This window comes from Penaeus japonicus, unplaced genomic scaffold (genome assembly GCF_977035675.1).
Source record: "Penaeus japonicus unplaced genomic scaffold, GWHDUDI00000001_assembly GWHDUDI00000006, whole genome shotgun sequence".
Taxonomy (NCBI): domain Eukaryota; kingdom Metazoa; phylum Arthropoda; class Malacostraca; order Decapoda; family Penaeidae; genus Penaeus; species Penaeus japonicus.
Window position 1 is genome coordinate 26,069,541 of NW_028234408.1, and position 8,874 is coordinate 26,078,414.

General features: G+C 38.8%; 1 protein-coding gene across 2 annotated transcripts in view; it reads right to left on the bottom strand.

Moving 5' to 3' along the window:
• Positions 1–5,556, bottom strand: part of Drat (Death resistor Adh domain containing target) — a 25,189-nt gene extending 19,633 nt beyond the window's left edge. The window contains exon 1 of one of the 2 annotated variants that reach the window (XM_043032825.2): positions 5,325–5,556. The gene's annotated coding sequence lies outside the window, so the exon portion shown is untranslated. The remainder of the gene's footprint in view (positions 1–5,324) is intronic. The other variant, XM_086537840.1, reaches the window with a different exon arrangement.
• Between the last annotated feature and the right edge of the window lie 3,318 nt (positions 5,557–8,874).

The following is an 8,874-nucleotide window of genomic DNA, read 5'->3' on the forward strand; positions in this document are numbered from 1 at the left end:
AGTCTCCCCTCACTCGCTCCTTATTCGGCTGTTACAGCATCGTGGAAAATACACAACACAACATAAAACGTTTCCCATTGACCTGTCGCTCCTAATGGGGTCTTCCATTATATGGTCACTGCATTTACCTAAATCTTCTACGTCTATACTATAGTCTGCTGGGACACGATTAGAGCGATTTTGAAATAGCACCTGTTGCAGTAGGGAACAGATGTACACTGTTGTTATCGAACACGTGTAGATAAGTCTGCCTTCTCTCATAACTACCCCGCATGCAGGTGTCCATCTGCAGGTGTTACAGCTCGCCCATGTGTAGTGTACATTTCAAGCATGGTCAAAGGCAGTCTTGTAAACTGTGTCTACGAGAGTTTTGTGTCATATTCTTTATCGCGGATTCTGCTGTGCCCGTCAGTCTTGTCTCTGAGGTTACGCTTATCGTTCTAAGCAGCCTAATGTGTTTCATGTTTGCCGTAGAATACTGGAATCGTCATGTGGGAAGAAATGTCAGAATTGATCAATACTAGTAAGTATGTAATTCTGGATTATCGTGACTTGAGTGATAAATCTCCAATACTATTCCAATGTCACTGCTACCAATATTTATTTTTTCCCCTTTAATTAATTACCTTTCGTATTACTTTAACTCCTGTTGCAGTGAATATCTGCTTCATTATCATCCTCCTTATTAACATTAACAATAATAGGATAATATCGGCAGCAAAATGATCTCGGTAATACTAATAATGATAAAAAATACAACTGTATCAACAATATTTTCTATATTATCGTTATTTTCATAATTATCATAAAGATCACAGTTTTCATTATCACTATTTTCATAAATAGTATGATTATTGCTATTACCATCATTATTAATACTATTGATGTTCCTGCCATCACCATGATTATTATTTGATGTTATCATCTACTATAAATGAAAGATCATAGCTAGTTTCCCGGGCCAAGGCGAGTGGGTCTACATCACCGCTTCTTGTTTGGCTGCCGGCCGTGGGTTCAGTGCCCGTTTTCTTTATCGTCCTCTACGACTGAAGGATATCTCGCTCGTTGGAATAGAATGACTTTGCTTGAACTGAAACGGCCAGTAGGTATTTAATTTCATATATAGGAAATCGGTATATTGTACGGTGTTTCGTAGCAATGCAACCCCTTTTAGAAAACATGGACATTCCGATTGTGTAAATACTTTTAGGTTTTCTCTTTGTGCGATGTATATTTTTATGGATCACTCTCATCTATAGATTGCAAAATAGTAAAGAAATAAACGCACCTAGAATGAACTAGTAGACAATGAAATCTCAGCACCTGAATTGTGCTCACTATATTCAGTTTGATCAGTCAGAGGGAGATATAGGCCTTCACATCCCAACCCCCCCCCCCCTAAAATACCCAAAAATCGCAATGGGTCTAGAAGATAGAAACTCGATGTAACTGACTAAATGAATAACAAGATCTATCGGATGTGTACGAATTACTACGATCTTCCCCGAACCATGACCATTGTTCAAAACTTTGCAATTGTTTGAGAATCCTTACGGACCGTCGCAGGACTTATAACGATACCACTGCGATCACTAAGGCACAACAACGACATAGTTAAGACAGGACAAGAAACATCAAAAATTCTATTTGAAAAATCTAAAACTCTCGTAACTGGCTGCGAACTTTAGCAACTGTTCAAGACTTTCCCGTCTTGCACCTACGACACTCACCAAGAGTCCTCACTCTCCGCTGACCGGCGTTAATCGGAGCAAAGATCTTGGTGAGAAAAAGGCTAATCAGCGCCATTACGAGGAGGGAGAAGTGGCCCCACACATTGTGTTCAGCACGAGCCAATCCTTCGCCCTCCTATAATGCAACAGACCTAATTAGCTCTAATAGAGCATACATTTTCAGCAAACATGATGTGATGAAGGAAGAGCGTTTACATTCGGTGCTTCTTTTTTTCCCTCCCAGGCTTTAAGACATGGTTTTATTTACACTGCACTTACAAGCATCGTTTATATTTAATCCTTTCTTTCCTTTCTTGAACAGGGGATATAAAAAAAATATATTCCCAAACCGTCCACGTTAGGAGACACACTGCCTGTTGTTGCCCCCTGTTTTGATAACGAGATAACACCTGATTATTTCATGCGTACTTAAGCCCTGTCGGAATTCTTTCGGCTCAACGAAAATAACTTTCATGATTAATATTAATATGAGTGAAAGTGTCTGCACGTTTTGAAACACAATTCCATAAACATGAGAGGATAAACTTTTAATAGTGGTCGTCATACTTCATATTTCAATCAATACCAACCTGTCTATTCTTATCTGTTGTTGAGGCTGATAGCGGCTTACTGCCCACATTGTTGTTTTGCCAGTTGTTTACATCGTATCTTATCAACTGTTTGGTATCTTTGTCTTTGGTGGTGTTATTACTATCATTATTATTACTGTTTGTAATACTATTATTATCACTCTTCATTTTACTATTATAATTAATGTTGATATCACCTTCATTACTACAGTTTCATTTAGCTCGAAGGGAAGGGGAGAGACATATTTGTAGTATCTGTTAAATCTGTTACGCTATCGAAGCATTTTCGGGTACAGACCCTAGCTGCTGTGAATCTTTTGCGGGAAATGTTCCCATGGAAACACGCCCTACTAACAAAGCAAGGTTTATCAGTACCCCTGTACTGATAACCTTACAGGTGATACAGTCCAAACACCACCCGTCTTTCTGGCTATAATTCTTCCGTTTTTCCTTCTTTCCTACTATTTTCTCTACCATTTCTGAAAACCCATTTTTTACGTTTTCATTTCCCCTTCTTTTCATTACCCTCTACCCCCTTCATCCTATTCTCCCTTCGCTTTTGACAGATCTACGTTCAAATATCCTTATTCCAATATTTTATTTTTTATTTTTTTTTAACTTTTCTCTCCAGTTGGAATCTATGCGGAATACGCCTGGATAAAGTCAACTATGTCAAATCTTATGAAATGTGTAGTCATCGAATAATTTACATGATTTCAATATGCAAATCGTAAGAGCAGTGTGAAAGTACATTTTTAGGAGGAAAAAACGGGAAATCTTAAATAATCTACGGCTGTACGCTCCGGTTTTAAATACTTAGCACTCAAAGAAATGTTCAATACAACTAAAATCATTTGGAAAATAAACGGCAGATTTCAAGACACTCGGAAAGCGAGTACATTATGAAAGCCCTTTAGATTCCAGATTTTCAAGAAGCAAAATAAAATTCAGACAGTAATCGCAAGACTTCCCCTACTTGCAAATACTTGATGACTTAGGTAAATCAACACTAATTCCAAAGAAAATGAAATATTAGTATCTTACACCCAGGAGCTTTAACGTAACCAAATGAAAATGAAAATATACAATGATGTTTACGCGAATGGCAGACATTTTGGTTTCAGAAGGGAAAAGGTTTCCTCATAAAGGGGAATAATATACTTATTTTCTTTAATGGTGCAAATCTAAAATTTCATCTTCAGTCTTGGTAGATTTTTATTCATAATATTACATTTCGACTACAAAGTTTATTACAATACACTGTAAATTGAAGCATTTGAGAAGCCTCACAAATTACCTCTCAGATGAACATATACTGTAAACATTCAACAGGGCTGAATCCGATTTCCTTCCCCACAAGCAACGCCAGGCGTACCCAAAGAAGTAGGTCGCGGCAGCAAACTCACGCAAGAGCAGCGCGTGTAATACGCATGCGTTTCTCTTTGTTTACATTGAGGAGGAGATAAACAAACTTTCTTGGTACATAATTTGATGATAGAAAGTTCAAATTTCTTTTACCTGTCAAGGATTGAGATGAAATAAGGCCAGCGGCTACAATTAATAATTGCGCGCTGTTGTAATTTCGATAGATATAGGGAGAGGAGGGAAGTCAATCGATTTCCTGTGAGAGCCACGCCGTGAACACGTGATGCCCCAGCCTCAGACGCACCCGACTGTATCTACACGCGCTCACGGGCGCGCCCGAACACGAAGAAACAACACGCAAACACCGGCCGTTCATATCTTTATGTCAACCATGCAATTTTGAGCGCATCTCTAGAATTGTTATCTCTCTCTCTTTCTCTCACACTCTCACAAACACACACACACACACACACACACACAAATCCTGTGTCGTTCCACAGCTGGCATGCGTTTCGTAAAGTCGAATGTCATAACGACAGTCACTTGGACAAGCGCAGAGCATTTCGGGTTCTGTGCCATACTGCTTTCACTCAATCAACCTAGCTGACAGACACAGAGTACCTATTGCCTACACTAAATTTACCAGATGACAAATTTTGGTGAGGGGACATGACAATCTGTACGATTCAAAATTAAATGGCTGAATATCTGCAAGAGGCAATAATTGAGAACAAACAGGCTTACCACTCGCAAGACTAACTGTCAGCGGCGTCCGATTGAACACCTCCGCCCCACCTTCATCGTTCGGCCCTTATTTGAGTAGCTTACATCCCTTGTTCTCTGTTCTTTTGTCTGTTCGATTCCTTTTCCTGATGTATGGGTCAATGTCATGAATGCCATGGGTCAACAGAATTGTTATTTGTCAGTGTTATTTTCTTTTGTCAAGAGTCGTAACTTTCTGCAATGGCCTAACCTTCGTAACACTACTTTATGAGCATTTTTCTTCCTTCTGTTTGGTTACTATATCTAGCAGCCGTTTAAGGTTGTGGCGGAAATGGCCAATTTTCATCAACGCCTGTTCCCCATAAGCATTAATCATGACATACAAATTCTCTGCTTTATCTTACTGTATTTGTCTCTTTCTCTTTTATCATGTTCATGTCTGCCTGTCTCCCCTTCTCTCTCTCTCTCTCTCCTCTTTCTCTCTCTCTGTCCTCTTTCTCTCTCTCTCTCTCTCCTCTTTCTCTCTCTCTGTCCTCTTTCTCTCTCTCTCTCTCTCCTCTTTCTCTCTCTCTCTCTCTCTCCTCTTTCTCTCTCTCGCTCTCTTTCTCTTTCTTACTCTCTCTGTCTACCTCTCCCTCTCTCTGAGTGTATTTGCATTTATGGCTGTGTATATCCAATGCGTGTTTATGTGTCAAAGAGCGGATTTTCGTTTAGTTCACACGAATAACTCGCCAAAAAAGCCTGTACCCTTCTTGCGCTAGGATGGTAAAGGCATAACATCCCCTACAATATCTTAACAATTCGCTTCAACAAGAGCCCTGTTGCCAGGAAACTTGAATTGTTACGTTTTTCTATCAGATACGCAACTCTACTTGTGTGACAGCTAAAGTCACGAATATATATAATTTGCACTTACCGTTTTCTGGATTGTCAAATTTTCGAAACAAAGTGAAGATTCCAAGAAAGATAATTCTCGTATTTTCTCTCCCCAAGTACAGCAGTTGTATTCTGTCAGATGAGGATGGAGAACAAGTACAACTCTCTTCGTCTATCGACCCAGCGTATATTACTTGAGTTGCCTCAGAGGGAGGGACATATATACAGTGGGGTAAAAGGGGTTGCCGCATATCGCTGGATACTGCGCTGTAGAATCCTGTGGGGAAGAGGTGTATGAACAGGCGCTGGGCACGTGAACACTTCTATAAACATATGAAAGCTCCCGTAATTTTGATATATTTGGAATGTTTAAAGTAGATGACTACATGTATTAGGTAATATCTCTTCTAGGGTGAGATTTCAGCACTGTCTAGAGAATAAATCCTATGGGAAGAGGAGATGACACCTGTAAACAAAGAAATGTTTCAGGTGACTGCCTGTTCGCGGGAAATGATGGATGTATGCAGATTTTGTCAAAGGGAATCACTGAAAAATGTTCTTCAGGTTTTGCCCATGGTATTTGCTGTTTTCGACCCCCTCTCCAGACCAGCGTCCTATCTCAACCAAATCAACCTAAATTGTTCCCAGGTTACATATTCGAGCGTTTGGTATTTATGGTTTTCTGCTTGTTACCCGCAGTAAGAGATGATACTTTCCTCTAGCGTTCATTTTGCGTTTTATACCTAGCTATCTTACTTAAAATTACTGAAACTCATGTAGACAAAGTATATGTTTGGGTTCAGTCACAGGCGTGTCTGCTTGTGAGTGCGTTTGTTCACTTACATACGTGTGCGTGTGTGTCACGTGGGAAGGGGAGGAGCCGAAGCTTACATTACATTAAGCACGCGACGGCGAGAACGCACAGACACTTTTAACTCAAAGGAATATATAGATCTTTTTATAAATACTGGACGGGAATATTCATGTATACACACATACTGTAACTGGCTTTTAGACTATTGGAAACGTAACTACACTCACAAATTCTTATATGTGTTGACACATGGGAAGCGTTTCCTGTTTTTTGAAGTATATGCGAAAGGTCAGGGAGAACAATGTGTATTTTTATAATTTCATAAAGGGACAGTCGCTGGCATCGTAATGCAATATGTATATATATGTGTGTGTGTGTTTGAGTATAGTTGGCTGTATTTAGAGAAATTATACAAATACTTGGGCATTGTTTGGAAGAAAAAAAAACGTCTTTCCAGAGAGCTTTCCCAAGTTGTGAAAATGCCTCTCTGAATAAAAAAAAAAAAAGAAAGAAAAAAACGGTCACCGATGCAGGTTTTAAAAGGCCCTTCCCAGATCTCGGCGTCCTGGTGGCACTTATAGAAAAACGATGAACTATGATTAAGCTTCATTACTTTACAATGCACTGGCTTCATCTTCGAGATCAATCTGTGCACTAGATGTTCTTAGAAATTAGGGCATCTCTCTTCTGAGAAACTCCGTGTACATGCTCTTGGTCATTTATGTGTGCGGCTCGACACTTTAGCTCGAACGCTTACTAACTTTAACTAATCCAAAAACGTTTTTCTCACTTGCGAAAGAATAGCATCGTCTGTTGAGCTCATAACTTGCAGCTAGCATGTGTGAATTTTATCATGGTGTGTTATGATATATTTATCAGTTTATATATATTTGTTTAACTTCTTTTCGTGAGTTGCTTTCCCTTCTGGAAACTTTACTCTTTTCTTAAAAGAGGTTTGATGCTTTGGTAAAAATATTGATAACGATAATGGTGATGATCATGATAATAATGATGATTATTATAATGATAATATCAACAAACATAATGATTATAATCCTCTAACTGATCATATTGATTATAATGAGGATAAGGATGTTGACAATAATAAATGATGATATGATAAATAGGGATAAGGATAATTATTATAATAATAATTAATGTAATAATGATACTTATAATACTAATAATGATACTACTACTACTAATAATGACGATGATAACAACGACAACAACAGTAACAAAAAGGATGGCAACAATAATAACAGTAGCAGTTATAGTAATAGTTATAGAAGTAATAATAATAATAATAATAATAATAACGATAATCAAATAAGGATAATAAAGATAATGACAACAGGAGAAACAATGGTAATACTACTACTAATAATGATACAAGGATGATAATGATGATAATAGCAGAAGTAATTGAACATCTAATCATACATCCATACATATACGTATGTGTGTATCATAAGTATAACCTCGTCCGTTCCAAGTGTTCCCATGACACCTGTATAAACTTTGCTCTTGTGTTGGCGAGGCGGAGAGAGGGCGTGGCGCAACACTGCTTGCTTCAGGCTAATTCTGTCCTGCAGCCAAAGCCTTCTTTCTCCTCCTCCTCCCTCTCTCCTTCTCCACTCCTTTTTCTCTCCTTCTCCTCCACCTCCCTCTATCCTCTTCCTTCTCTTCTCCACTTTCTCCTCTTCCTCTCTCCTCCTCCTCCTCCCTCTCTTCCCCTCCTCTCTCGCCCTTCTGCAAGTTGCGTCTTTTTCGTTCTCGTTTTTTGGGGTTTGAAACTTTTTATTTTGCTTTCAATAATAATAATGATAATGATAATGAAAGGAATAGTGATAATGATAAAGATGATACTACTACTACTAATGGTCAATGATAAAAGTAATGATAAAAGTTATAATAATGATAATGATTTGTTCTGGTGGCAAAAGGGACCACGGCCCCCATATTTGTGCCAGCCCTAGTTTGGACCTCGACTTTTAATTTTTGCATTGTGCCAGGTCGATATTGTAACTCTTAGCAAAGACAGGATCTTTATTTTAGTTTCTATTTATTTGTCTTGACCAAATGTTATGACAAAAGGACATTTTACCCAGTATTGCATTACCATTCTTATCCCCCGTAATCTATTCCTCTTGCAACTAATAGAATGATCATTATACTTTCTTTCCAACTGGTACAGTGGCAGCCTTTCTGTAATGCAGGAGATACAGTGCACAAGGGCCCATTGAACGCCCTACAATGCTTATAGTTAAAGTCAGATATTAAAAAAATCACACATCAAAATCAGATAGTGAGAGTAAATGCTTCCTTTTGATCTTTGCATAGTGTATGTCAAGACATCCATCCTCTCTTGCCTCAAAATACCTCCATGGAAGGTCAGGCGTGCTGTGTTTATTTGGATCCGTGGCGAGGGCCTCCCAGGTATGACCTACCACATCCAAGGTAGTATGAAGCGACGTCCCTGCTTGGTTCCTTTGCCCTTTGTTCTGTAGATGCCACTTAGAGGGCAATCAAAAGATACATGCATAGTTAGGATACAGGTTTAAGATATCCTTAAGCACATCTGTATTTATAGGATATTGGCATAGGGCCCCAAGCCCTGAGGTCTTCAGTCAAGAACTGCATTACATTCACTCATGTAACAAGGAAGTATTATTTATAACCGTCACAAAATTGCATTCAAGCCTGATCTAAGTAGCAGCCACATGGAACTGCATGTATTTAGGTTTCTGAGGGAACAATAATTAATCTCGACTGG